The 27,863-nt window shown below is 41.5% G+C and overlaps 1 protein-coding gene across 5 annotated transcripts in view; it reads left to right on the top strand.

Moving 5' to 3' along the window:
* The window catches only part of SEMA6A (semaphorin 6A), a 221,121-nt gene that overhangs the window by 28,544 nt on the left and 164,714 nt on the right, over positions 1–27,863 (top strand). For 2 of the 5 annotated variants that reach the window (XM_061624561.1, XM_061624568.1), the window contains exon 1: positions 22,819–23,119. The exons of the other annotated variants lie outside the window; for them this stretch is intronic. The gene's annotated coding sequence lies outside the window, so the exon portion shown is untranslated. Of the gene's footprint in view, positions 1–22,818; positions 23,120–27,863 lie in introns of those variants that run through there. 5 annotated transcript variants of the gene reach the window in all.

The raw sequence follows: 27,863 nt of genomic DNA, 5'->3' as shown, positions 1-27,863 counted from the left end.
CAAGACATGTGCTGTACTGATCTTATTTTAGCAGGGGGAAGCTACAATATTAAGACAGTTGATATCGTTCAGATAGTCACTTTAAATATGTTTGATTTACTTTGCAATTTTAGTGAAGTTTCCTATACTAAACCATTTTCTTTTGCTTCTGTTTCTGTGAATATGTGAAGTACAGCAACACTTCGCAACACTAAAAAAACTCCATAAACAATTGTGGAATAATAGCACTGACTATTCTGCAAAATAGCTTCCAATGGACATGAGGAGTGTCTCAGTTTGCACAAGATAAAAAAGTGGGAGGTGAAATATATTCTAGCAAAATTCTAGGTGTGCTCTTCTTAAGTGGAGTGATTTAAGCATAGCAGGCTGAAAACATGCATCTTGGGCAGGGCAAGTTTGTTTTTCTAACAGCTAGAGTTATTGCTTAAGTAGCAACATAGTGTAATCAGTCTGCAGTTTCAGATTGCACTGTTAATGCACCCAAAATAGAAACAAAACATAACCTCCAGTTTGAAACACAAAAGGCTGTCTTCACCATCATATGACATTGACCAGTAAAAAGGCTTTGAAATTAATAAAAATAAATTTGACACAGATGTCTAGGATGAATAATGAGAAAAATATAATTTTCTAGGTTAGATTCTCTGTTGAAACAATAGTAACACAGGAAAGAAGTGAAGTAAGAAGAACACCAACAAACATACAAAAATGTAATTCTCCATCTTTGGAGATGAAAGGTGTTGCCACCACTTCCCATATGCTCAGAGGCACATGTTACCAAATTCTTCCAAGCTACACAGGAAATGGATTGGACTGTGAAAGACCAACCCAAATGGTGTTTGCATTTTGACAAATTTGTAGGGCAGTACAATATCTCAGAGAGGAGGTCAGGTCTCCTGCTCCCCTGATGCATTCACTATAACTGTCCAATTTCCCTGCTTTTTAAAGTTTGATAGAAATATCTGTTGGCTATAGGTACATTCTTAAACTGCAAGTTTTTTTTGTCTATTAGTGAATTAATTGAAAATCAGCCAGGCATTATTTTAACTTTTAAACTGCAGAAGATGAAGGTCAGCTTATGGGGCAACGTCAGTAGTAGGAGTACAGGTACTCTGTGAATATGGCTGATTTTTAATTAATTTCAACAAATTATGAGACCACTGACAGACAAAAGTCCAATAGGGGTCTGGATTTTTTTTCTCTTGTTTTACACTTGGAATTCTTGATTCTCTCTGAGTTTTTTGTGTATCTCCATTAAAACTTAGAGGGTTGTTAACCAAATGTTTCTGAGTTCAGGACCAGAGCTTGGAAGTAACTAGTTACAAGTAACAAATTACTTGTAATTTATTACTTTTTTGCTTAACGAGTGGGTAACTTCATTACATTTTCTGGTAATGGAATGAGTAGTGACTTCATTACTTTTGAGGAATAATTGTAATGTTTCCAGCATTACTTTTGCGCATTACTTGGGGGAGGAGCAGGGGAAGTCTATTTTATTTGTGAATAAAAATCATGTGCTTCAAATTGGGCTTCTGTGCAATGTTGTTTTTCCTTCACGCTCTATGGGTGCTTAGGAGGCAACGAGGGAGGAGGTGGAGAGTGAGACGGGGTGGAGAAAACAATTGTTTAAAAATTGACAGGAGTGGAAGGAGAAAAGAGCTGGAGGCAATATATATATACAAAAAATATGGGTGTTGGGGTATCATCATTGCTAGGGGTGGGGTGAGGGGATGTGAGATTCTGTTATGCCATTCTGTTAATCTTATGGATCAAAAAATATATACTACTACCCTCTGTGTGTGCGTGCTTATTTTTAATGTTGTTTTAGGCTACTCAGATGTGCAGCAGCCAAGGCCAGCACCTTGTAGGCAGTTTTTTTTAAAGGTAACTAAAATGTAATTGTAGCAATTACTTTTGAGTAAAAGTAAAGTAATGAGTTACTTTCAGAGCAATTGTGATTGTAACAGTAATTACGACTTTTGGGGGGCCATGTAACTGTAAGTGTAATTTATTACTTTTTAAAAGTAATTTTCCAAGCTCTGTTCAGGACTATATGTTTTGTAAGGTTTTGTTTTAAAATGAGCTTATGGGAAGCATCAGAATGCCATGGGGGTATTTTCAATGTAAAATTGCGGAAAGCATAAAATCTGTGCTGGCTGTAGTATACATTTTTAATGAGATTAATTTTTTGTATTGTAACCACATTGTAACCACCATTTCCAGAGCAAAACTACAATGGAATTATGACATTACATATTTAGCTTCTTGGATTGAATAGAGAAGTATAAATCTAGCATTTTAATTGTTTTTTCCCCCAAAATAACTGTTACATTTACAGTGACCACAGTTTCCAGAGCAAAACTGGAAAGGAATTATGACCTTACATATTAAACTTTGGCGCTGAATTTTTCAAACAAATGGTTTGTAAAATATTAAACTCAGATTTTATTATTAACCTGCAAAAGAAGAGGTTAATGTTAGTCTTATGACTGTAATTCATTTTTTTTATGAAGGGCAGATTTTCAGCATCCTCAATTGATATAAACTAGGTTTTAAATTCCGAATGTGTCTGACAGTATCCCATGCGAAAAATCCAAGCTGACTATAGTATACAGCCACTCTCGTGGCTTTACAACTTATATGCAAGAGTCCATACATATTTTATATATGGGTGTGGGGTGTTTGTGACTCATGTCTGAATTGGTGTATTCATGCTGCAGTGCTCCATAGTATGTGACAGCATTCCAAAAGCAGGGACTTTGTATTTCCCCACTGTGGGCCATGCTCCCATCCATCTCTCCTCCTATCCTGTGGAAAGCAGCCCTGATGAAAAAGGCCACCATTGTGTGATATTAAATCCATTGTTTTGTTCTTCCACTAAGAAGTCAAATCTTGTTTTATAAGACAAATGTGTGGTTGAATTTCACTTCTGTAGGACAAGTGATTTCCCTTCTGTTCCATTCATTGCTCCTGCTGCACAGTTTACAGCAGTATATATACACTCACTATTGTAATGTCGAGGCAAGAAGTGCCATCCAACAACCAAACACACATGCTTAAGTGTTAATGAAATAAATGGAAATGCAATGTGTTTAGACGGAAGTGGGATTGCAGCTGTTCTGGGCACATCTTTCCCACTCATAGGGTGGCTTTTTGGTCTTGTGTAGAGTTCCAGGGTGGTCTAGGTGGAAGGCTGCTGACAAGTAATTGTTGCGTGTGTGTGGCAGCAGGGAACGGACTGATTATTAATTTGTTAAAGTAACAATTTGCTTCATTGCAAGCATCATTATAGGTGCAAGTAACACATTAAGATCTCTGCAGTGATCCAACCAAAACAATATTTTTTAGAAGTCACACAGAAGCAATTGTATGCCATCAGGAGCTTGTTGTGATTTTTTAAAACTACACCACAAATCTTGTAAAGATGTCTGTGTGATAAATAGTGGTTATTATGCATGTTTGACCACCTCACCTGCACTTTGCCCACTAATGCATCTCCCTGGGCTTACTTCTAACATCCTAACCCTCTCACAGATGCAAATAACACCCTTAAAAACACTGTCTGAGAAATCTTTCCTCCTTTGTCATGAAAATGCAGTGTTATTTCCCCTCAAACTAACTGGACCCAGATTCCAGGATGAAATTTCAATCCTGCCGGCAACAGGTTTAACATTTTATATATTGTGCCCCATTAGGACTTGAAATACAATACTTGATTAAAATCAGTTTATTTCCATTTCCTTAAATAGTTATACACTGTGACATCCCTATTCTCTTTAAAGGGCTATCCTCTGATTTTTTGCAGGCCTTTGCCCACCCCACCCCCACCCCGGCTATGTCTACTAACCATCACCCAGTTTCGCTGCCACTAAGACTTTTCATCTTAGGCTCAATTCACCTTATATATGTGATTGCCAGGCCTGGCCTCCAAGAGGTCTTCTGTATCTTTAAATCTTGTGCAGGGGGAAGGGAGAATTCCACCTTGTGGTTTTTCCCATTACAGTGTTGCAAGAACTCCTGCACTTGGCTGACTTTCTCTCCTCCTAAAGATACAGGATCAGTCTCAAGCCATGAACCTGGCAACCCTAGTGGGGATGTATATTTGAATGAGAGTCAGTGTGGTGTAGTAGTTAGAGTGTAGTGGGAGACCAGGGTTTAAATCCCCACATAGCCATGAAGCTCAGTCGGTGACCTTGGGCCAGTCACTGCCTCTCAGCCTCAGAGGCAGGCAGTGGTAAACCACCCCTGAATACCGCTTACCATGAAAACCCTATTCATAGGGTCGCCATAAGTCGGGATTGACTTGAAGGCAGTCCATTTTTCATAGGTGAATACCATTGTTATGTGACTTTATGCTCCCTTGAGAAAGTAAACAAGTCTTAGGCACGAGTTGAAGAAAAAACAAATAATTATTTGTTCAGTAAATGAATATAATACTATAGAAGCTACTAATCCTACACCACACTATCTAACTAAAATACCCTCACTATCACTAAGCCCTATACTCTAAATCTCCATCATATCCCACCACTCATAAACAAACCCTAGCACTTCAGAATCAAATCCCTTTCCAACTGACAAAATCCTAAGCACTCAAATATGAACAGCCATCCCCCAGTCTTCAGCCAATCACACACAGCACTCACCAACATTCTCACTCGCTCCCCTCCTCCCACCACTCACTACTTACTATAAACAAAATAATAACAAATAATCTCAGTGGTCAATATCAAATTTTGCTGGTGAGCTACTTAATGGAGTGGGGTACCAGGCCTTACCACCAAACCATCCCTCTAATCACTCCCCTTGAAGGAACAGGTTCGTAGCTTGGGAGTTCTTTTCGATCCTTCCTTGTCTCTCGAGGCCCAGGTGGCCTCGGTAGCACGGAATGCTTTTTACCATCTTCGATTGGTAGCCCAGCTACGTCCCTATCTGGACAGTGACGACCTCGCCTCAGTTGTTCACACTCTGGTAACTTCTAGATTGGACTACTGCAATGCGCTCTACGTTGGGCTGCCCTTGAAGACAGTTTGGAAACTACAGTTAGTCCAGAATGCAGCGGCCAGATTATTGACGCGGACCAAAAGGTCCGCCCATATAACACCTGTTCTGGCCCGTCTGCACTGGCTTCCTATTTGTTTCCGGGCTAAATTCAAAGTGCTGGTTTTGACCTATAAAGCCCTACACGGCATGGGACCGCAATATCTGGTGGAACGCCTCTCCCAATATGAACCTACCTGTACACTGCACTCAACATCTAAGGCCCTCCTTCGAGTACCATCCCATCGAGAAGCTCGGAGGGTAATGACTAGAACTAGGGCCTTTTCAGTGGTGGCCCCCGAACTGTGGAATAGTTTTCCTGATGAGGTGCACCTGGCGCCGACGCTGCTATCTTTTCGGCGCCAGGTGAAAACTTTTTTATACTCCCAGGCATTTTAAACTGTATCTTATGTGTATTTTATAGTGTATTTTAACAGTATTGCATTATTGTTGTATTTTGGTGTAGTTTGGTTCCTTGCTTGCTTGTTTGTTTGTTTTATTCTGTTATATCTATTGTATTTATATATTGTGCTTGTTTTATTTCTGATGTACACCGCCCAGAGAGCCTTTTTGGCTTAGGGCGGTATATAAATAAAATAAAATAAATAAATAAATAAATAAATAATCCAGCTGTCACTCCCTCTCCCTTTTGTGCTGCCTACAACAAAGAGGATGAGGGCCTTCTTGCCCATATGAATCACTGTCTCCTTTTCTCTAGTATTCTCCCCCCAAAAGTCTTGGGGATATTGCTGGGATGGAGACAAACATGTACATGGCTGGCTGAGGATGTCCCTACCTTTCCTTTGTACATCATCTCCTTCTTTCCATTAGCTGCCAGACAAAGCAAAGAGCAATTACAGGAAGGAGGCTCATGGAGAGGCAGAGGCTTGAGAACGGGGATCTGTATGCGGGTCAAGCAATGAGCCAGATTTGGCTTAGGGAATGTCAGTTGGCAACTTTCACAAACAGGTAGCTACTACTATGGAGCAAATACAGTTCTTGCTTTTTCCACAGACAACAATGGAAACTTTACACTCTCATGTGAGAGTAAAAGGGTCAGTTTAAACATTGCAACAATCATATGGAGGCTCCAAAACGCAATTACTGATGTAGGCATACAGTATGGTTGGTGTTACTTTTCAGCACTATTATTCCGCTTACAGGATCATGTGTTTGAAGTGCACATGAAGGATAATGTGTATGAGGAACACTGCACATCAGTGTTACATACCAAAGTCTGTGTCGAATTGTGGCTGCACTAGTATACATCCTGCGCATGTATGGACCAAAGCATAACCTAGGAGCCAAGGTTTCACATAGTGTGAAACAACTATACTGGTAAATGTTTTTAAAAGGTTTTCATATTTTTCAATAATTGCTATCACATTTATATTGACCAGAATACGTCATTCAGATAACTCACAGGTTTATTGTGAGGATAAAATCTACAGAAAAAGAAGCCTCATGGTTGTTTCCTCCTTTGCCCCCTTCCTCTGTGCATGAGCAGATCATATTAGAAGCTTCTGATACTGGTTTGCAGAATACCATAGTTTGCTGTTCATCTGAACCTGGAAAACGATAGTTTGTGGAGATCATAGTTTGTCCACAAAGCAGGATCTCAAACCAGATCTTGATGTTAGTTGTGGGTAAACTATTGTGCAAATCATAGTTGCCCAGTTGGGATAAAACAGAAACTGGTTTGCCACAAAATAAGTTTCAAGACTGCTTGCCTTGTGTATGAAACAGCAAGAAAGGGGACAAAGGACAGATTTGGTGCCAGAGGGTGGCCAGCTTGGCCCTGGCCAAGGGCCCCTGTGGCCCAGAGGGCCCCCTGAAGGTCCTCTGCTTAGGGTGGGAGAGTGGTAATCCCATTCCATGATCCATGGCAGTGTCCTACAACCTGACCCTGCTGCAGATCACGGAGAGAGAGCTCTCAGGCACACACTCCCAATACAGACAGCACAAGCTTCAGAAAGACCACCACGTGCATGCCCCACCTACTTCTTCTGTCAGTGTGAATGCTGTGTGCACTGTGCACTCATGCATGCCATCACCCAAGATGGCAGCAGAAGCTTCATTCACATGACACAAGAGGTAGGTGGGTCAGGGGAAGGCTGGTGCCCAAGGGCCCAGTCATGCCTGGTGTTGGCCCTGCAAGGGACTATGCAAGTCTGAGGCTTGTGCCTGCTCATGCTTCTAATGGTCTGCTGTTCTATATGAATGCATTCTCTCATTGATTGCAATGGAACTTCATACTATATGCAATTATATTGTTGCATGCCTCCCCAATCTCTGAGCGGTGAGATTTCAGGGGTCCCCTGTGCTTGCCCTGGGCTTGGTTTCCTTGGGAAGAAGGTCAGTGGAGACTGTGGTGTCTTTATGAAATATGGTTTATTTATTTACACACATTCCAACCTGAGCTTAGGATGGAGGGGTTCAAGGCATCAGCAGTCCAATATCCAGCTTTTCCATCAGGGTGGCAGGAGGCATCCTAAAGCCATGGTGCAGAGAGCCGGCCTCTCTGCCTGCCTCCAGTTCCCAGGCATTCTCAGACAACTCTAAAAACACTCAAAGCACAAAGCTCTGCTAGCCGCCAGGAGTGGGGGGGAAGGCTCTCCTGAAGAGTTTCAATGGCAAAAGGATCTTCCTGGCCCATTCACCAGTTGCTAGGCACCTGAAAGACCCATCAGCAAACTGGCCACTCTATTAGCTTAACAAAAGAAATTCATCTGGTCAGTAGAGCCAGCCCCTCACCCCAAGGCACAGGATTCCAAATCAGAGGGTGGAAGGGGACCCATAGGAATCATCCATTCTAAGCCCCAAACTCACAACAATATGTATGCATATAATTGCAGCTTTACCAGTGCAATCCTGCTATAGTAAATTGAATGGGATGATTTCCATTGAAAATAGTGATAGTTGGAATGTACTCGTGGTTTCATTAGAAAGACACACTCATGATATCTTGTTCTGATGGGAGCTGTGTACACACCATGCATTTAAAGTACTGTAATTTATCTCTCAAAGGGCTACAACCATAGAACATTCCCAGCCCCCTTAACAAACTACTGTTCCCAAGATTCTTGGGTGGGGAGGGAAATGTGCTTTAAATGTATGGTGTGTACGCACCTTATACTGCAAAATAGATGTATGTTTTTAATGAAAAATAAACAAGTGGCAACCAGATTGAGTGGAAAAGCACAATAATGCTAACTTAGGTTCTCTTTAGGTTGGCAGATCTGACAAGAAAAATAAAGAGAGAAGTCAGGAGCCACATTGGTAACAAAATCCTGCCAATTGTGCTTTCTTGTGTGCAGCAAAATATTCTTAGTGAAAGCAATTTTGCTAGACTATTTTGACCTGGTGTTTATTTTAGATCCCAGTACTGGAACAATAAAGCTCTAATAGTATCAAGTAACATTTAAAATGAAAATTATTTCTGTGACCTTTCTACAATCCATCTGAAGACTGCTGACATTGTAAAAATTTATAGCCAACCTTCTATCTCAGTAGTTTGTTGCTATTTGACTTGCAATATGATGCTGATTGCAATGACAACCATATATGAAACTGGCATTAGGACTCCACCACAAGAAGCAAATATGAAAATATATCCAGAAAAGGTATTAAAAAGAAAGATGGATGTGTATCCTGTAGAATCTGAATGCTTTTCAGCATCTCATTAAAATTCAGTGTGTGTCAAAAATGATACAGACCTTGTAAAGCAAAATGGAATTGCAGGTAGATAATCTCTCTTTGTAGGGATTAGACAGAAGTAAGTTACTTAAGTATATGCAAGCAATTTATATGCAGCATGTGACATAAAAAAAGAGATGGACTTGTAAAACCATAGTGTTGGAGTTAAATTATTCATATGAAATCCCACATCTTCTAGTATGTAACTGTATGACCTTCTGAGGTCTCTGTCTGCTTTGCATCATCTTGGCTGCCTGTCTGGTGAAAGAAGTAACTTATCACAAGTAGAATTGTATCTTTTTAGCAGACTAATAGCACAACCTTATACATGTCTACTCAGAAGTATGCCTCATTGATTGTCATGGGGTATTCTCTCTGGTAAGTGTGTATAGGATAACAGGTAGTTATTTACAATATTACAGGCTTTCAGATTGCATGTTCATCACTGGACATAAACATTTAGTGTTCAAAGCAATACAAAGTAAATGTGAATAGAATATCCAATCAAAGTAGTGGGTTTTAATGGTGAACTTCTGGATATTCATGCTATCTGCATTTTCAAATGCTACTGTGAAACTGATTTGGCAAATGAAATGAGGGCATGAATTGAAATGTCAAAATTTGAAACATAGGTGAAGACATACATACGTTTAGAGAAAACAAATGTGTTAGAATGCAATGAATATTTGTTGAAATGTGGAACGCTTTCCTCCTTAAAACCTCTGAGTAGTCCTTTTCAGAACATCTCCCAGCATACATCAACAGTACAGAAAAGAGAGCAGATGCACCATGCTATTTGCCCAGCTCCCATTGGTTTTGTTAGGTGGTGGCCCAGCAGGCTTGAGCTCCAGAAATTTTGTGGCAGGTCCCATATCTCCTGCTCCTTACCCCTGTCCTTTCAAGTAAAAAAAAAAAAATCCTTTATAGGGCAGCTAGGCACACTGCAAAGTGTAATGACGACGACACCCTAGTCACCCACCACCTGAATTTCCCAGAGGCATCTATGCATATAAATTAGCATATGCAAAGGTTATGCAGCTTTGTATCTGTGCCCCCTAATCCTTCAAGAATTCAGGAACTGAATTAAGTTGCCCCCTACAGTGGTGCTCAGCTTTTAGTAGGTGGATAGGACTTCTCCATTAATGTGTTTTTCATGAGCATTTTATGTATTTTGTATTGTTCATTGTTTTAAACATTTTCTTGTTTTAAATTGCTTTTATTTATCGTACTGTATCTTGTTTAGCCTTTTTTGTTATGAAATGACTGCCAAACGTAAATAATAATAATAATAATAATAATAATAATAATAATAATAATAATAATAATAATAATAGGAACTACCTCCCACATTGAAAACACTACTGGTCTTGCCCCTGACATTCAAATACACACCCAAAGGTCTACATAGAGGCACCTATGTGTGGACAGCAGTATGCATGCTGATGCTACATGTGATCATGCCCTGTATGATTGGAGTTTCTGTTCATATGGAACACCTGTGCATGTACAGCTCTATGCATGTGATCCTTTGCAGACCTTTGGCTGTATGAACAAAATTGGGAGTGAGCCAGCAGTATGGGCCAGAACCCCTATTTCTATACATGTATATAATAAAATAAGAATTTTAAACAGTCCAACAGAGAAATTAAGGCAACCAAACCACAAAAATATCAACTTCATCATCCATAGTAATATTACTCTCATATTATTATTCACAATTTATTTATATTAATTATTTAATTAAATTAACTGTAATGCTGCCTTACTAACATTTTGATGATTAATTATTTCATTCCAATAACATGTGAATTTTTGCCAACATTCTAACAACAACAAAAACCAGGTACTTTTCCTTTCCAAAGTTTCTTATAGTAGGATGTTTCCTACATTGCAATTCTATGCCAAACATTTTTCTTCTAGTAATGGGAGTTTCCCATTATGAAGTTTTTCTGGGAGTAAAGCTGAAATGCTAAGGCCACATACCTGGGAGTTAACCCCACTGAATTCAGTAGGACTTAGTTTTGAGTAGACATGATTAGGATTGTGCTGAAAATCAATGAGACTTTTGAGTGAACACAGGAAAGGACTGTGTTGTAAATCTTTCCTTCTCCCTTCAATCTTTTTTTTGAAAAAGCACTTAGGCAGGGCTTACTTAGGTGTCAGTGCTTTTATTTAGGCCTGTTACATGGTCTGTGCATTCAGACAGCAGTTTATTCAATTTTCTTGATGTTTCTTTACCTGATAATTTCAGCATTTTATTTGATCTTTCACACAAGGTAAATGCCATTTCTGGAAATCTAATATAATAGAGTGGAAGTTCAGCACATTTCTGTGTTAATCGCTTCTAGAAAAACCCCATTTGCAATCCCATTAACTCGGAAAATTGAGGGAGCAAAGCGATTAAATTTGGGATGGTATACCAGCATACAGTTCTTTCCCACTGTTTTCGTGGGGGAGTCATGGGCAAACAGAAGTGCACATGTGCAGAAAAGGTGGGGGAGAAGCACCATGTCCAATGACATTCATTGTTGTGTCACACCACGCTGATTGGTGTGAATGAAATTTAATGCAACGTAATGGTATATCGATAAAAAGGGCCTAGTTCCATAATGCAACTGGTACTGCAGTGTGAAATGAACATTATTTATTTATTTAATTTATTGTTTTATTTATATCCTGCCCTTCCTCTCAGTAGGAGCCCAGGCCGGCAAACAAAAGCACTAAAAACACTTTAGAACATCATAAAAACAGACTTAAAATACATTAAAATAAAACATATTTAAAAACATTTTTTTAAAAGTTTTAAAAATGCTTTTAAAAAAAAGAAAAAGAAAAGGTTTAAAAACATATTTAAAAGTAATTCCAACACAGATGCAGACTGGGATAAGGTCTTAACTTAAAAGGCTTGTTGAAAGAGGAAAGTCTTCAGTAGGGTACCGAAAAGATGGTGGCTGTCTAATATTTAAGGGGAGGAAATTCCAAAGGGTAGGTGCCACTACACTAAAGGTCCAGTTCCTACATTGTGCAGAACGGACCTCCTGATAAGATATCTGCAGGAGGCCTTCACCTGCAGAGCGCAGGGATTGACTGGGCATATAAGGGATAAGACAGTCTTTCAGGTATCCTGGTCCCAGATTATATAGGGCTTTGTACACCAAAACTAGAACTTGAACTTGGCCCAGTAGCTAATAGATAGCCAGTGCAATTCTTTCAGCAGCGGGATGACATGCTGGCGATACCCTGCCCCAGTGAGTAGTCTCACTGCCACATTTTGCACCAGCTGCAGCTTCTGGACCAACCTCAAGGGTAGCCCCACATAGAGCACATTACAGTAATCCAGCCTGGGGGTTACCAGTGCATGGACAGCTGTGGTCAGGCTATCCTGGTCCAGAAATGGCCACAGGTGTCTTACCAGCCAAAGCTGGTAAAAGGCACTCCTAGAACATTAGAAATCGGGACAGACGTGCTGCCATTATAATAAGTAAAACTAACACAATAAACCCCATGTCTGAATCCAGCCTAGGATTGTGCAAGTCTTTAAGGGACACTGGTTTTTTTGCTAGAAAGAAAAAAGGCAGCTATTTCTCAGTTCCGTATGGTTAAATTCTTACATTTAAAGTTTGACATGGGGTTGCTGAGGCCTGCACAATTTTTGAACTATCAGGCCAAACTCAGCTCATCAGCCATTTATTGTGGCCGGTTAGGAGCTTGACAACTCATGCATAGCTGCTAGGTTGTGTTTGGAATGATAAATTGTGTAAGCCTGATCTTGTTCTTTTTACTGCTGCGCTCTCACTCTCTGCTTTCTCCTGCAACCTTCATTCTTCATTTCCTTATATTCATCCTAACATCCCATTTTGGGAATTCCTTTTGTGTTTTCCTCTTTTCTCTTTATAGCACCTCCATTCTGGAACCACTTCCCAGAGATTACATTTGTATTAGTAGAGCTAATTAGGTATTAAGTCCTTCCTCCAAACCTACCTAGCATTCTCTATACTATTCATATTCTTATTTTTACCTAGTAGTGGTGACTTCCTCCTCAAGAAGTCCTCTGTATACTATGGTGATTAATATAGTCCTTTATTTATTCTCCCTTCAATTGCTTTATCTGTTTTAAGTTATTAGAAACCATTTGGAACAGGAAAAATCATAGTCACAGCATTCATATGCGGCTCCAACATATTAATGGAAAAGGCAACGATATCCTTTTTCCAAAGGGATGGTTATTAGTTGCAGTACTAGTAGATCATATCACAGCTTTACTTGGCTCCACTTAAATGTGTGCTTATATGTCAGCAATACAGTATTCAAATGCTACTTAACTGTGTCAGTACAGCAACCTCAACTAGGGTGTCTTTTAAAAAAGAAAACAGGGGAAGTGTTGAAATTCTGTCAAAACTATGTTACATCCCTGTACTTTCTTGCATTACCTGGCAATGACTCCTTTTGTAAAGGTACTCTAACACTTATCTAGAAAAAATATTTATTTAGTTCACCTGCCATTAAGCATCTCTTGAGCAATAAATGTTTGCCAGGAGATTACACCTTTGTTTCAACACTCATTGGTTGTTGGATACCACACTGAGTTAAGATCAGAGTCTATACTGAACAAACCCTTTTGTGAAACTTAAGTGTTTTAGTATAGGGATTGTTTTATAACAATGGAACATATATTTTTTCAGGTTACTGTTTGTGGGTCAGTTACTGGATGTACAGGAGGCAAAAAGTTCTGTTTGTCTTTTAGAAAGCAATTTCATTATATAGGTGCAATCTTAACACACACAAGTGAAATTATCCTAAATGGTATCAATAGCTGTTATCTGACTTAACCATCTTTGTATTGTGAAGTACATTATTATGGGTTGGATCCAGACTCAGTGCAGTCCTCTACATGTCTATTCAAAAGTAATTCAGTTGGGCTTACTTCAGGTGGGGCTAATGTTTGAATAGGCATGTAGACGATTTACTTAAGCCTCCTTCAGAAGTTCAAAATGAACAGTGTTGAGCCTTAACAGGATTCCTAATTGTAGAACCTGCTTCAGAACTTTATGTTTAACATTCCTTGGTCAAAAGTGGTGCACTTGGAGATACTGATGAAAGGACACGTGTCCATGCACCAGCCCTGTTCCTGGTTTGAGCTCACACAAAATGCCTGAATAGAGCTATTACTGCACTTAGTTCATATTGAAATCAATGGGGCCAACTTTTCACATTAGTTTTGATGGAAGTGCAACCAGCTTATAATGCAATCCAAACATGGGGAACCAGTACCTATACACAATCTGTCATGAGATGTATCAGCAGCCCTGCATGATCCCACAGGTGATTTCATGAGACCCACAAGTGTCTGAACTGTAAGTTTGCTTAGGTGTGCCTCAGTGATCTTTATGGGACTTATTTCTGAGGAAATAGATATTGGAGAGGGCTATAACAGCAGCTTCAGATCTATTTTTTTCTATATGCATGATTCTCCTCTACTACTCATATGAGTGTATACCCAAAACACATGCATCTGTTGTTTTTTGGTAATCTATAGAAGTGAATCAAAAAGGAAGTTGTTCATTTTCATGTTAACCAGAATCACAGTCACCATAGTTAACACTGCATGTATGAAGACGCTGCAGCCACAGCTATATTAAATTTATATCCAGAGCTGCCTTGAGTTATCATTGTGGTCCATCCCACTGCTTTACAGGCTGCAAAATGCAGGTTTTCATATATGACAAAAATAAAAGACCCAGAGTAGGTAAGGTAATGTCTTTTATTGGACCAACATGACTTGGTAAAATAATACAAGATTTGGTGTTACTTATACTCTATTCAACCACAGTGGGAAATGTAGAGATCTAATGTAAGTGACTCCTTGGGGAATAGTTAACAGATTATATTATGTGAACAATATTGTGCCCAGTAGTATTGCACTTGATTGCACAAGCTCCAAATGGAATATTTGACCTTGTAGGATTAGTGAAGTTCTCACTGTCATAGTCAATGAAAGCAATTTTAGTCACCTTTCAGGTTTTCAGAATGCATGTCTGATGGAACATCTTTTATGGCACTCAGCTTATCAGAACACATTTAGAAAGGCAAATTGAGGTGGGTTTGTACTAAACTTCAAGTAACTATTGGTCACCAGTGTGTATGAGGTTATAACTTAATTCTCTCTCTTCAGAACAAAACAGACTCAAGAAACTCCTGACTCCACTCAGATGGAACAGCTAAGTTCACGGGATTTTTTTTAGGTGTAAATGAAGCCCCACTTACCTGTGCAGCATGGCTAAGCGGGGCATAGTTGCGAGGAGGGAGCGATGCTGCCGCAGCCATCTTCGTTAAGGGCAACGTCGTGTGTCGCAGGGTTATGTGTGCGTGACGTGTGGCAGGGAGGGGAGGGGCCATGGGTTTATTTAAGGCCAGGCCGCCCCTCCTACCTCCTCTTTCAACGAGCGACGAGAGGACGATGAGGGACATAGCAGAGAAAGCTGCAGGACAGTTGGCGTTGGTTGGGCCTATTAGGCCTAATTGGTTACCCCCAGAGGGGGTTTTGGGAGCCCCAACAGCTGTGGGTGGTAGCATTGTGGCGTGGCTGCGACTGGGGCAGGCCTCGTAAAGGGGCCTGACCAGTGGGCCTCGTAGTGGGGCCTAGCAGCGGCACGTCCGATACCCCGCCCACCTAGCAGTTGTGGAGGGGTTGATTGAGGCTTTTTATTGAGCAGCGTGACGTTAGTGCTGCTGCTGGTTAAAAGAAAGACACAGGAAGTTTAAAAATAAATGAGACTATACTGGATATACAAACAAAATTAAATATAGTCATGCTAATACACTGGTTAAAGATAGACTCATGCACATAAAGGGAAATTAAAAATAAATCGGAATAAAAGGGACGAACAAAAGAAATTGTATCTAGTCCTTATAGTTTAAGTTCCCTCCGAGCACTCTCCCCCCAACAGGTTCAGCTTAGCCCCCCCTGATGATATACACAGGTTGGTTCTTTATTATATTATTACAGGGTGGATGCATGATGTGATGGCAGAGCCCTTTCGTGAGGCTTGTGACTTCTTGCTAGGCCCAGACATAGGGGGAGGATTGCCCACCCCTGCAGGTTATCCAGTTTAGCCCCCCCAGATGATATACACAGGGTGGATGCATGATGTGATGGCAGAGCCCTTTCATGAGGCTTATGACTTCTTGCTAGGCCCAGACATAGGGGGAGGATTGCCCACCCCCGCAGGTTATCCAGCTTAGCCCCCCCTGATGATATACACTGGTTGGTTCTTTATTATATTATTACAGGGTGGATGCATGATGTGATGGCAGAGCCCTTTTGTGAGGCTTATGACTTCTTGCTAGGCCCAGGCATAGGTACAACGTCTTGCTAGGCCCAGGCATGTATGAGGTTTGAAGTACTTAATTATATGATTATTACACTACATACTAGTATATTGGTGGGGCCTAGTGAGCCTTTTTAGCCTTTGGGCCTTTCATAGTTATATGATAATAAGGGCGGAGATAACAGTTTGCTAGAAAATGTCTAATTTGCTGTATCTTAAGTGAGCTGTCCTTTTGCATTCCAAGTGTTAATTTCAGGCTATTTGTTCACTCTGAGACAGAAGAGGCATTTACCTGAATTTAGTTAGGAATGGAAAGTTTAGCAGATGGTAATCATATTGATTGGGGAATAGGAATAAAGAGGAAAGCCCGATTTGCCTAATAGAGATCCCTCATATTACAGGATCTTAGACTCTTATTGACATAGGGCTGCCTTTTAAGGTCCAGGCAGACTCTTCCCCCCTTTACTGAGGTCTTGTGGCACCAACAACGAAACATCATTACCTGAAATTACATTTTAGTTAGGACTTCTGATATCATTACCTGGAATTACATATAGCGTGCAACTGTTGCATTGGCTCATCTATTTTGATATGTGTTGGAAAACCTGCTATAGTGCAGCCACATATTGGTGACAGCAACACATCCTCGGCATCTGCTGCTCTTGGATTTATGATATCATTTACTAGAAAGGGATATAGGATGTTAATTTTGCATTTTGGACATCTATTATGATAGGTGTTTGGAAGCCTACAAGGGGGAGGCCGTTGTAATGGGCCAAATATGGGTGGCAGCGCCATATCTCCAGTATCTGTGCTTTGGGGAACTGGGTTAGCTGCACTAAAATGGTGGCTGGGAAAATGTGCTTACTCATAAATTATTTCCTTTCTTTATGTGAAACAGGGAAATATGAGGCCAGTGGCCCTCACAGCAGTGAGGAGAAGCACCCAGCAGTAGCTGCTCAAGGAAAGCGTTCCTCCCTGTTACTGGGACCTTGCTTGCAGACTGCCCAGTTCCTGGGGAGGTTTGTTTTGTTATGGGGTTTTCTTTCAGTTTCTGGATCCCATATTGTAGTCTCAGGGCTTGCCTTAAGGGACTGCACTCTTAAATTTGTCTTGGGCATAGACGCAATGGTAATCAGTAATGGCTTCCTACCAGTTAGTTAATGCACTGCCTATGGGAAAGTATGACATCTAATCTGTTTTTTCATCCACTGTGGGGATACAAGGGGATTTATAGCTGCTGGGTTTTTGCCTTTTCAATCAATTCTATGAGGTAGAGCATTACATATAGGCTGCTCTATTCTCGCATGAAGCGCTTCAGCTCCTTCCTTGAAGGGGCTGTTGGGATGAGAGGGTAAATAATAATAATAATAATAATAATTTGGATGCATGTTAACACCTGATGTCACAGATTATGGAATGGCTATGTAACTGGTTCATCTTAATGGCTGTGTCAATGGACCATCCTGCCCGGTGTTAACCTTCCTGGGCATAGCACCTAATTCACCACCAATCATACTCATGTGGTCAGTCAGTAGGGTTTCATGACAGTTAGGCCAAGAAAGTGTTTCTTGTCTGCCCTCCAGGTATTAGAGGTCTCTTCCGGTGGTTTATGAGGTCGTAGCAGGGCTTCCACAGCCTTACTACAGGTTCAGGTTTGTGGCTGTATAATAATATAATGCTTGTTGTGATCAAATATTGATCAAGAAATTAGAGCCAAACTGCAGGTTACATTTTATATTCTTGCCCAAATCATTTGGTCTAGTTTTCCCACACTCCTGGGGAAGAACTAACTAACTTGCTGTAGAATTATGTGACATAGCTCAGGGCTAGAGCCTCTGAACTGCAGGCTGAAGGTCCATAGCATCTCTAGGTAGGGCTGGGAGGTAGAACCGGAAGTCCGTGGATGCATTGGGGTTTTTGTGCTGGCTGCAGGCTTGGACTTATAGGCAGTGAGGCTTGGGAACTCTCCAGTCCATTTTAGGTAGGGTTATGGCCCTTGTCTGTTCCTTTGTTCTTTAGTGCCCAGATTTTAATGTTTTCTTTTGGGGCATGGTAAGGTAGACTCAGGTGGAGCGGTTCAGCTGTGTTGTGCAACTGCATATTGGGAGATTGGGGAGCAGAGTCAAAGATGGCCATAAGCCGGTCTGTCACCCCAGCATGCTCAACAGCTATCAGAATGCAGGAGGGGTTTTTCCCAGGACTTCTGGGCCGGCAAGGGCTATGCACCAGAGTGGCCTATTCAGTGAGTCACCTGCTGGGATTGCCTAGCAAATGGCTGGAGACTGGGCCTCTCAGTCCAAGCACTTCGAGGTAAAGGCTGATGATTTTCCCACTTATTCCAGGGACTTTAGAGTCTGCCGTATGTTAGCTGGGTGGGCTAGAGAACACCCTGCCACCCTCAATCCCCGTTGCCCTTTCTCACAGGACATTTTATTGAGTATGGTGGGCCAGTGAAAAACAGTATGAAGCCAGACTATTCCAGGCAGCAGCCCTTATGCTGGTTTTTGGAGCTTTTTGGATAGGTGAGGTGGTGGCCGGATCCAAGGGAGATTTGTCTCGACAGGCCCTCCAGCAATCAGATGTCTCCAGGGAAGGGAGTTGTATCTGTATAGCATTGATGGACTGGCAACGTTGCTGGACAGGGATGGAGCAGCTGCGCACCCTATCCTGGGCTTACAGTTAGGCCTCAGTCAATGGGCTGCAGTGTGGTGGCTTGGCTGGTGAGGAATACTTTGGGATGGGCTCCTACCCACTTTGTTCCAGCTTGGTTCAGTGCAAACATCTCCGCATGTGGTGGTCATTCCCCGAGTTGGGAATGACCTCAGTATTTGAGGCAAGGCCCTCAGGTGGCGGGCATGTGCAGACATGCAGTTTGGGATGCAACGATGGCCTCGGTTACTTAAGGGCATGGTCCTCAGTTTGGCAGGCATGTGCGGACATGCAGTTCAGGAGGCAACGGAAGGGCATGGCCCTCAGTTTGGCAGGCATGTGCGGACATGCAGTTCAGGAGGCAACGGAAGGGCATGGCCCTCAGTTTGGCAGGCATGTGCGGACATGCAGTTCAGGAGGCAACGGAAGGGCATGGCCCTCAGTTTGGCAGGCATGTGCGGACATGCAGTTCAGGAGGCAACGGAAGGGTATGGGCCTCAGTTTGGCAGGCATGTGCGGACATGCAGTTCAGGAGGCAACGGAAGGGCATGGCCCTCAGTTTGGCAGGCATGTGCGGACATGCAGTTCAGGAGGCAACGATGGCCTTGGTTACTTAAGGGCATGGCCCTCAGTTTGGCAGGCATGTGCGGACATGCAGTTCAGGAGGCAACGGAAGGGCATGGCCCTCAGTTTGGCAGGCATGTGTAGACATGCAGTTCAGGAGGCAATGATGGCCTCGGTTACTTAAGGGCATGGCCCTCAGTTGCAACGAAAGGGCATGGCCCTCAGTTTGGCAGGCATGCATGGCATGCAGTTAATAAGGCAACGTCGGCCTTGGGTACATCTGATTTGGTCAGACATACTCCCACGAAGGGTTTGGCGTGGTGTCTGGAGCCCGATAGGGATGGACCAAGCGCGAAAGAAGGTCAACCGGCAAATTCGGTTGGCTATTCTGGGGCAGGGGGGTTGGCTATTTCACACCCTGCATTCAGCATTGGATGGGTGAACTGTCCAGGGCCGATGGCATTCACCTGTCTGACGCAGGTAACGTCTTTTTGGCAGACCTGCAGAGGTGTCTGCGAGAGGTGCTTCTCGGCAGTGGGTAAAAGGGGACTAAATAGAGATTTGTCCCCTTTTTGTGGCGGGAAGGTGCGGAAAGGGAAATAGGTAAGGACAGCTCGGTGGCCCCCTTAGGCACCTTTGGAGGTGATTGGCGGTTCCAGAGGCCTGTCTGTCAGAGCTTTGCGGCTTGAGGGCAGGATATGGGCTGCTTTTGGGGCCAACTTAACTCATTCACCCGAGGGTTGTGCGGCCCCGGGGGGTGGTGACCTGAGAAGGCCCCCCTACTCACCTACTGGGTGTGGCTGGTGGAAGGGGTAAGCAGATGGGGCTTGCCCTTGTCCCAAGCAGGGGCTGGTCGCCCGTGAGCTGTATGGCAAGATGCTTGCTGATAGATAGTTCCGCACCTAGGTTTCCCTCTGCAGGTCACTTTAAAAGGTGTTTTTGTATAGTTTAATAAAGTGGCCCTTGTTCAACCCAAGCTGATGTGTCCTTGTCTTATTTCGCCCCTTCACTTGCAACTATGTTGCAGCTTTTTTGAGTGACAAAGCATTAAAAATGCTGTATTGGTGGCTTCTTTGTTGTTTTATCTTTTTGTTTAAAATTGTGTTTGCTTGTGTTTTCAGATGATGTATTTTAATGTGTTTTATTGATTGTTATTTTTATTATGCCATAAGCTATCCTGAAACCTCCTTGGAGGCAAACAGCAGAGTACAAATCCTAAAATAAATAAGGTTGAAACAGGTTCCATACATTTGTTGAAAATGTGTTCCATGTTAGAGGAAAAAGGGGACCAGAAAGGATTATAGCACTCATCTATGGCTGTTCTAAAGACAGACAGAAAGAAACTTACTATTGATTTATGTTGACAGTGAAAGCTTTCAGAACTACACATGGTTCTTGCGAATGAATAATCTTCCAAAATTCACTTAGAGGGCACTTTTCTTGCTGAACACACAAGCCAGTGAACTGATTTGTGGGAATATTTAAAAGGAAAGCCAACAAAAGGCATGATGATAGTCAAATGGAATTTGTGTGGCATCTCAAAAGAATAGCTGATTCAAGAAAAACACTGAGAAATGATGAAGATGACTCAGTAGATGGACTATAAAATACATTGGGGGGGAATAACCATGTTAAAATTGTCTGACACCTGCTCTTGTCTGAAAAACTAGCAGAAGATTTAGCAAAGACATAAGAGTAAAAATGCTTCCATGAGTTTGCATGTCACTCAAGTTCAAAAAAGCTGAAACTTCACCACCAGATGTTCATGAGGAAGGGGGAGTGGGATAGGCACAGAATCTAACCTGCATTCCCCTTCTAAGCAGCCAATCCATGGGATTTCAGCATGTTTAACATGCTGTGTATTTGGTGCTCTACCTGCTGAACTGAGGTGGAGAAATGCACATTTAGCAAATGTTCATGTTGAATCAGTGATTTTGTGTGTGGGAACTATTGCTCAGCTGCTGATATCTCCTTGGTGGGAAAGGTGCTTGAGAGAGTGGTGTCTGGTCAGCATCAGATGTTATTGAACGAATCCATTCCAAACTGGCTTCAGATCGAAACAGCCTTTGGACCATCAGGTTTCCTGGCAGTGGCATGCCTTCCAATCTCAGGGTAAGGACAAAAGATGCACACACCAGCATGGGATTTTGCTCTCCACTCCTGGGAGCCTGTCAGCAAATGGGCATTCATTGCCCTCCTCCTTTTGGAAGCTGCTAGAAGCTGGGCTCATGAGTTTCTGCTTCTCTCTAGTTCTTATATTCTATCAAGATTAAATACTGAAAGCATCACTAGGCCACTATCAAGATTGTCTATATTGATTGGCCTTGACAATGTTTATACATCTGCAAGCTCAAGATAGCAATTACTGTATGGAAAGCAGCCAAACTGGATAACTTGTGCCAGTATCAGCTGGACACTGTGGGATTATGCTGGGTTCATCTCTTGAGAAAGATGAATGACTAAAAATCTCAAGCTTTGATCATTGGTGCCATATTCATGTAGTACCTGGCACAACTGGCTAAGAGCACAGGGCAGCTGTAAAGCTATATTAAAGGCCTACTTCACAATTATACCTTATTATTCAGTATATGAATCTCTATAGCACTGCACATGACCATCTGTACAAGTTCACATGTTATTATCTGTCTATGTTTCTTATCAGAGCAGGCTCTCGGTGGGTGTGCCACACAGGTACAGCCAACTCACTGTTTTTTGCAGAACATGGAATGTCCTCCCTGAAATAATTCGGAACTTAGCTTTTAAACAGTTCTTTGTGTTTGATGTTATGCTCCTTTTTACAAATTGTATTGTTTTACAGTTTAAATTGCTTTAAATATTTCATTTTTTAACTGGAATTTTATAAGGACTCATCTGGGACAGTACTTACAGGAAAAATGGTTTAGAAATTGAATGAATAAATATCAATATTAAAAATAACCAAAAATATGAATAGAGGAGTATATAGTCCAAAGTAAACTAAGCAACCAGGAATCCTTATGGAAAATAGCCCAACAAGAAAAGCCTGAAAAACGTCCCTTAGTTTAGATTTATGCTTTCTATATGATGCAATTTTATATATGTGTATCCAGAAGAAAGACCCATTGAATTCAATGAATCTTACTCCTAGGAAAGATTGTATAGGATTGCAGTCTTGATCTGTTTTGCACAACCATGCTTTTCTTTAGTTGGTATGCTTCAGTTAGTTAACACTGCCATTATTTGGCTCAGAAGGTGACTGAGTTAAAAATCATGCCTTATAAAACATTGCCAGCACAACAGAGAGCAGAATGTTTAGATGATATGACTGGAGCCATAGTCATATGAAGATAAACAGAGATTGTAGACTCTACTGACTGGATGTGATAGGAGGAATTACCCTAGATTAAACCGCTATTTGGATTAACTTTTCCTTATCACAAGGTACAACAGCAGGTACACTGACTGGAAAAGGATCTTGACTTTGTTTATCAGCAAATAACTGGCTTTGTTTATCAGCTTTCGTGCCATGTTGAAACCACCATTCAGAATGAAAGAAACAAGGAGAACAAAACAGCTTTCAGGTGTCCACGTGTCATTTTGTTGGCTGATAGTAAAAAGCTTAAATAGAGTGCTATAAATCACTAGAAATGGGAGGAAGGTGAACAGGAAAGTCCAGTACAAGAGGCTAGTTAATGACAAGAGTTTGCCACCCTACTTGCAATCTCAGCCTACTTATCATTACGTCAGTGGCCTTTGCAAGCAAGTTTGCACTCTGATGGAACATATGTAGCTTTTGTGAGTATTTTCTACAGCGGCGTCTTGTGTAAAAAGAAAAGAAAAGAAAAAAGTCGGCCAGTTCAGTAAGTATTTGCCAGCAATGACATAGGAGGTTGGTGTATATGTCTGTTCTTGATTCTCAACGATGTGAGAAAAGGATTGGTGGACCCTCCTGAGGATTGGTGGACCCTCTGGAACAGCATGATATGGGGCAAGGGGGCTGCAGCGGAATGGGGACATTGTAACCATTTCTCAGGCCTTCCTTGCACATGATAATTACTTTTATGCTTGCACAAGACATCTTTGAATCCAAGCTAATGTTATCACCCACTGAGGCTGAAAGAGAGTGGCCGCTTTGAGAGTTCATGGCATAGGTGAAACTCAAACCGATGGATTCTTGATTCATATTCACTAATAGGCAAAGAACTTTGCAGTTTGAGAATGTACCTATAGCCAACAGATATTTCTATCCAACTTTAAAAAACAGGGAAATTGGGGGACTTCCGGGAAGGGTGACTTAGCCTGTGCCTGCTTTTGAGACGGGCTCCTGCCTCAAAAGAAGCTTATTCAGATATATCAGTCAGTTTTTTCTTTTTTTTTTGACTGATTAAACTTCTCCCGGGTAGGGAGAAACGAAGAGATTAACCTCAAAGCCTATTTTTGTTGGGACGACCAGATCTCATTAATTTATGGGACGAGGTCCAGCCGACGAAGGTGGGACGGATTTTTAACAGCAAGCTCTATCTGTTAAAGCGAACGTTCATCTTATCTTCTAAGAGAGAACGCACTAACAGGCAAGCACCCTTCTTTCTATATTTTTCTTTTTACTTGACTTAAATTGTTGCTGTTTAAAAGAGATTTGCCAGATTGATCGGTTTTTGACATCTCACTGGGGAGCCGTAACTTCTCTCTGTTACGCACTAATTAATAGCTTATCTCTGTTTTTGTTGCAAAAAGCTGTCCTGGATTTGCATTCTAAAGATACACACAGAAGAGGGATTTCTATTCCAGATTTTTATTTTGAAAAATATTATACTGTTTTGAGACTACTCTCTTTTTGGTCTATTTTATTTTGACGAATCTGTTTCTTGACGATTGCCATTAATTGCTTCGATCCTGGGAACTGCATTTTGTTTACTTAACTATTGGAGAGATAAGGCTGTCTGCTCTGTTTATACTGTGATGTCACCAAGTTTGGAGTATTAACCCAATTGTTGCTGAAATAAGAAGTGGTTTTCCTATATTTTTCTTTTAAAATGGCAATTAAGAAAGTGGCTGAGAATCTGGAAATAACTATGTTTCAGAGAATAATGAATGAGATTGAGATAACGAAAATTGAATTGAGTAAAATGAAGCAGGAGATTAAAGATATAAGGGTCCCTGTGAGAGAGGTGACCCTGGAAGGGGTCCCTGTGAGAGAGGAGACCCCGGAGATTGGAATAGGGGTCCCTGTGAGAGAGGAGACCCTGGAGACTGGAATAGGGGTCCATGTGAGAGAGGAGATCCCGGAGATTGGAACAAACGTGGAACAGGAACAAGATTTGGAGTCTATGGACTTTAGAAATAAAATCTATTGTTTGGAACTCAATGTTATCTCTGAAGAAATTAATGAAGATTCTAGAGATAAAGTTATCAATGGCATGGATTATCTTCTGGACTGGAATGATGTGATGGAGCCCAATATAGAGAAAATCTATGGAATTAACTGCAGCCATGTGACAATGGAAAAACTTTTAAGAGATGACCCAGTGTATTTTGAAAAAAAGAACAGAGATATGATTTTACAGCAGTATTTCAGCAACTTATTCAGAATGGATGGCAAGAAAATATTTGGGATAGAGGTAATTCCCATCAGACTCTTATTATATGACTATGGCTTTGACAGCAAGATTATTATGGAATACTGATAATGGAAGATTGGATATTGAAATTACTGGACTTAACAAGACTACTGAAGATGGAAGATGGAAAATGGAACTAATAGAGATAATAGAACAATGGCTACTGAAATTACTGAACCTAACAGATTCTGATGTGATGGATTAATTGAAATGTTTATTTTGACTATGGTTATGACAATAAGATTATCATAATTAGTAATGAGATGGATTAATCGATATGCTTATCTGCAAAAAAAAATTGATAGATATATTTCTTAAAGAATTGAAACCTCTCTTTGACTTTTTGTGGAAAGAATAAAGTAATGTTTATGAGATTTGATGATTAAGTAAGATAACTACTGGAGGAAAGTGATTTTATAATATGACTTAAGAGACAGGATTGCTATATATTATAGACTTATAACTGATTTGATCTTTGACAAATGGGAAGTCAATATTTTACTCTTTATTTTTTATTTTTGTTTTTTTTTTTTCTTCTTTTCTTTTTTTCTTTTTGTTTAACTATTTTTGATTTTGTTTTTTGTCTTTGAATGTTTTATGATTTTGTCTTGTATGTTTTATGAAAATCTGAATAAAAATTATTGAAAAAAAAAAAAAAAAAAAACAGGGAAATTGGGCAGCTATAGTGAATGCACCAGGGGAGCAGGAGACCTGACCTCCTTTCTGAGATATTGTACTGCCCTACAAATTTGTCAAAATGCAAACACAGTTTGGGTTGGTCTTTCACAGAGTTATACACATGTTACCAAATTCTTCTAAGCTACACAGGAAGTGGATTGGACTGTGAAATACCAACCCAAATTGTGTTTGCATTTTGACAAATTTGTAGGGCAGTACAATATTTCACAGAGGAGATAAGGTTTCCTGCTCCCCTGGTGCATTCCTGAGAGCTGCCCAATTTACCTGCTTTTTAAAGTTTGATAGAAATATTTGTTGGCTATAGGTACGTTCTTAAACTGCAAGGTTTTTTGCCTATTAGTGGATTTTCCTGCTTTTTAATCAGGGCTGTGGAGTCGGACTCATGGAGTCGGAAGCAATTCTGGGTGGAGTCGGAGTCAGAGTCGGTAGAAATGTACCAACTCTGACTTCAAAATAAATTTTGATTGACAATTTTTTTAAATATAAATTCAAAATGTCAGAGAAGCTTCCCATGAAGTCAGCTGTAGTTGAGCATTTCACCATAACTCAAGATGGAAAACATTTTGTGTGTCAGTGTATGACACAGGACCCAGATGAAGACAAATGCTGTGATGCCAAGATCAGCGCATATTCAGGCAGCGATAAAAATGCTCCTCTGAGAGCTTCCAATTTAAAAAGACATTTACAGCCCTTTCCATGGCTGTGGAGTTGGAAGCAATTTTGGGTGGAGTCGGAGTCGGACAGTAGAAAAATAGAGGAGTCACAGTCGGAGTCAAAGGTTTGGTGTACTAACTCCACAGCCCTGTTTTTAATCCAGGAGGTAAGAAATGGGATCCTGTGCAAGTTTGTTGAGAATGGATTGATCATTTGCATGCTTATTGAGTTCAGTGGGATTTACTTCCCCGCAATCATGCTTAGGATAGAAACTGACCACAGGGGATGGGGAGAAGGGGAGGGGTATGGGAGCAGGCAGGAGGGGGAGAGGTTTGATCATTTGCATGTTTATTGAGTTCAGTGGGATTTACTCCCAGGCAGTCATGGTTAAGATAGGTAAAACTGACCATGGGGAGGAAAGCCTGGAATGTGCAAGGGAAGAGGAAGAAGGAAGAGTGGAGGAGAGGAAGAAGGGAGGAGGAAAGGAGAGGAGAGGGGAAGGAGGTGAAAGGCAGGTCTGATCATTTGCATGCTTATTGAGTTCAATGGGATTTACTCCTGTGCAGTCATGGCTAGGATAGGTAAAACTGACCATGGGGGAGGAGGGGGGTAGCATAAGGAGGGGGAGGGGAGGAGGGGATTGGAAGGGGAGGGGGTGAAAGAAGGGGGAGGGAAAGGGCAAAAGGGAGGTGGTGGGAGGAAGAAGGAGGGGAGGTTAGATTATTTGCATGCTTATTGAGTTCAATGGGATTTACTCCCATGCAATCATGCTTGAAAATGAATTGGACTGCCTACAGTTCAATTGCGACTTATGGCAAGCCTATGAATAAGTTTTTCATGGTAAGTAGTATTCAGAGGTGGTTCACCATTGCCTTCCTCTGAAGCTGAGGGGCAGTGACTGGCCCAAAGGCACCCATTGAACTTCATGGCTGTGTGGGGATTTGAACCCTGGTCTCCCAGATCGTAGTCCTAGGATAGGTAAAACTGACCACGGGGGAGGAGGAGGAGGGAGCGGAAGGAGGAGGAGGGGGAAGGAGGGGATTGGAAGGGGAGGGGTGAAGGAAGGGGGAGGAAATGGTCAAGAGGGAGGGGATAGGAGGAGGGGAGGGGAGGTTTGATCATTTGCATGCTTTTTGACTTCAGTTGGATTTACTACTGTGCAATCATGCTTAGGATAGGTGAAACTGACCTGGGGAAGGGGAGGGGGGAGGAGGGAAGAAGGGGGAGGGGAGGGAGGAAGGGGGAGGGGAGGAGATTGGGTGTGTGGGCACTGGGCAGAGGGGAAGCCCCTTTTGTTTCCAAAAAGAAAACATTGTGAACAGTATCATTCTTTTTCAGGCTTTCCCCCACCTTTTTATTCTACAGCAGGCACATGTAGCCTCCCACCCAATTTAAACCAAAACCCTCACTGGCCACATCCACACTGGACCTTTATTTCACTTTAGAGAGTCATGGCTTCTCCCAAAGAATCCTGGGAAGTGTAGTTAGTGAAGGGTGCTATGAGTTGCTAGGAGACACCCTGTTCCCCTCATAGAGCTTCAGTCAGAGCAGCTGACTGTTAAACCAGTCTGGCCACTGGAGCTCTGTCAATGGAACAGGAGGCTTCTCTCAGCATCTTTCACACACTACACTT

The sequence above is a fragment of the Rhineura floridana genome, chromosome 1, assembly GCF_030035675.1.
Source record: "Rhineura floridana isolate rRhiFlo1 chromosome 1, rRhiFlo1.hap2, whole genome shotgun sequence".
NCBI classification, from domain to species: domain Eukaryota; kingdom Metazoa; phylum Chordata; class Lepidosauria; order Squamata; family Rhineuridae; genus Rhineura; species Rhineura floridana.
Note: the sequence above shows the minus strand (reverse complement) of the source record. Positions and strands in the feature narration are given on the sequence as shown.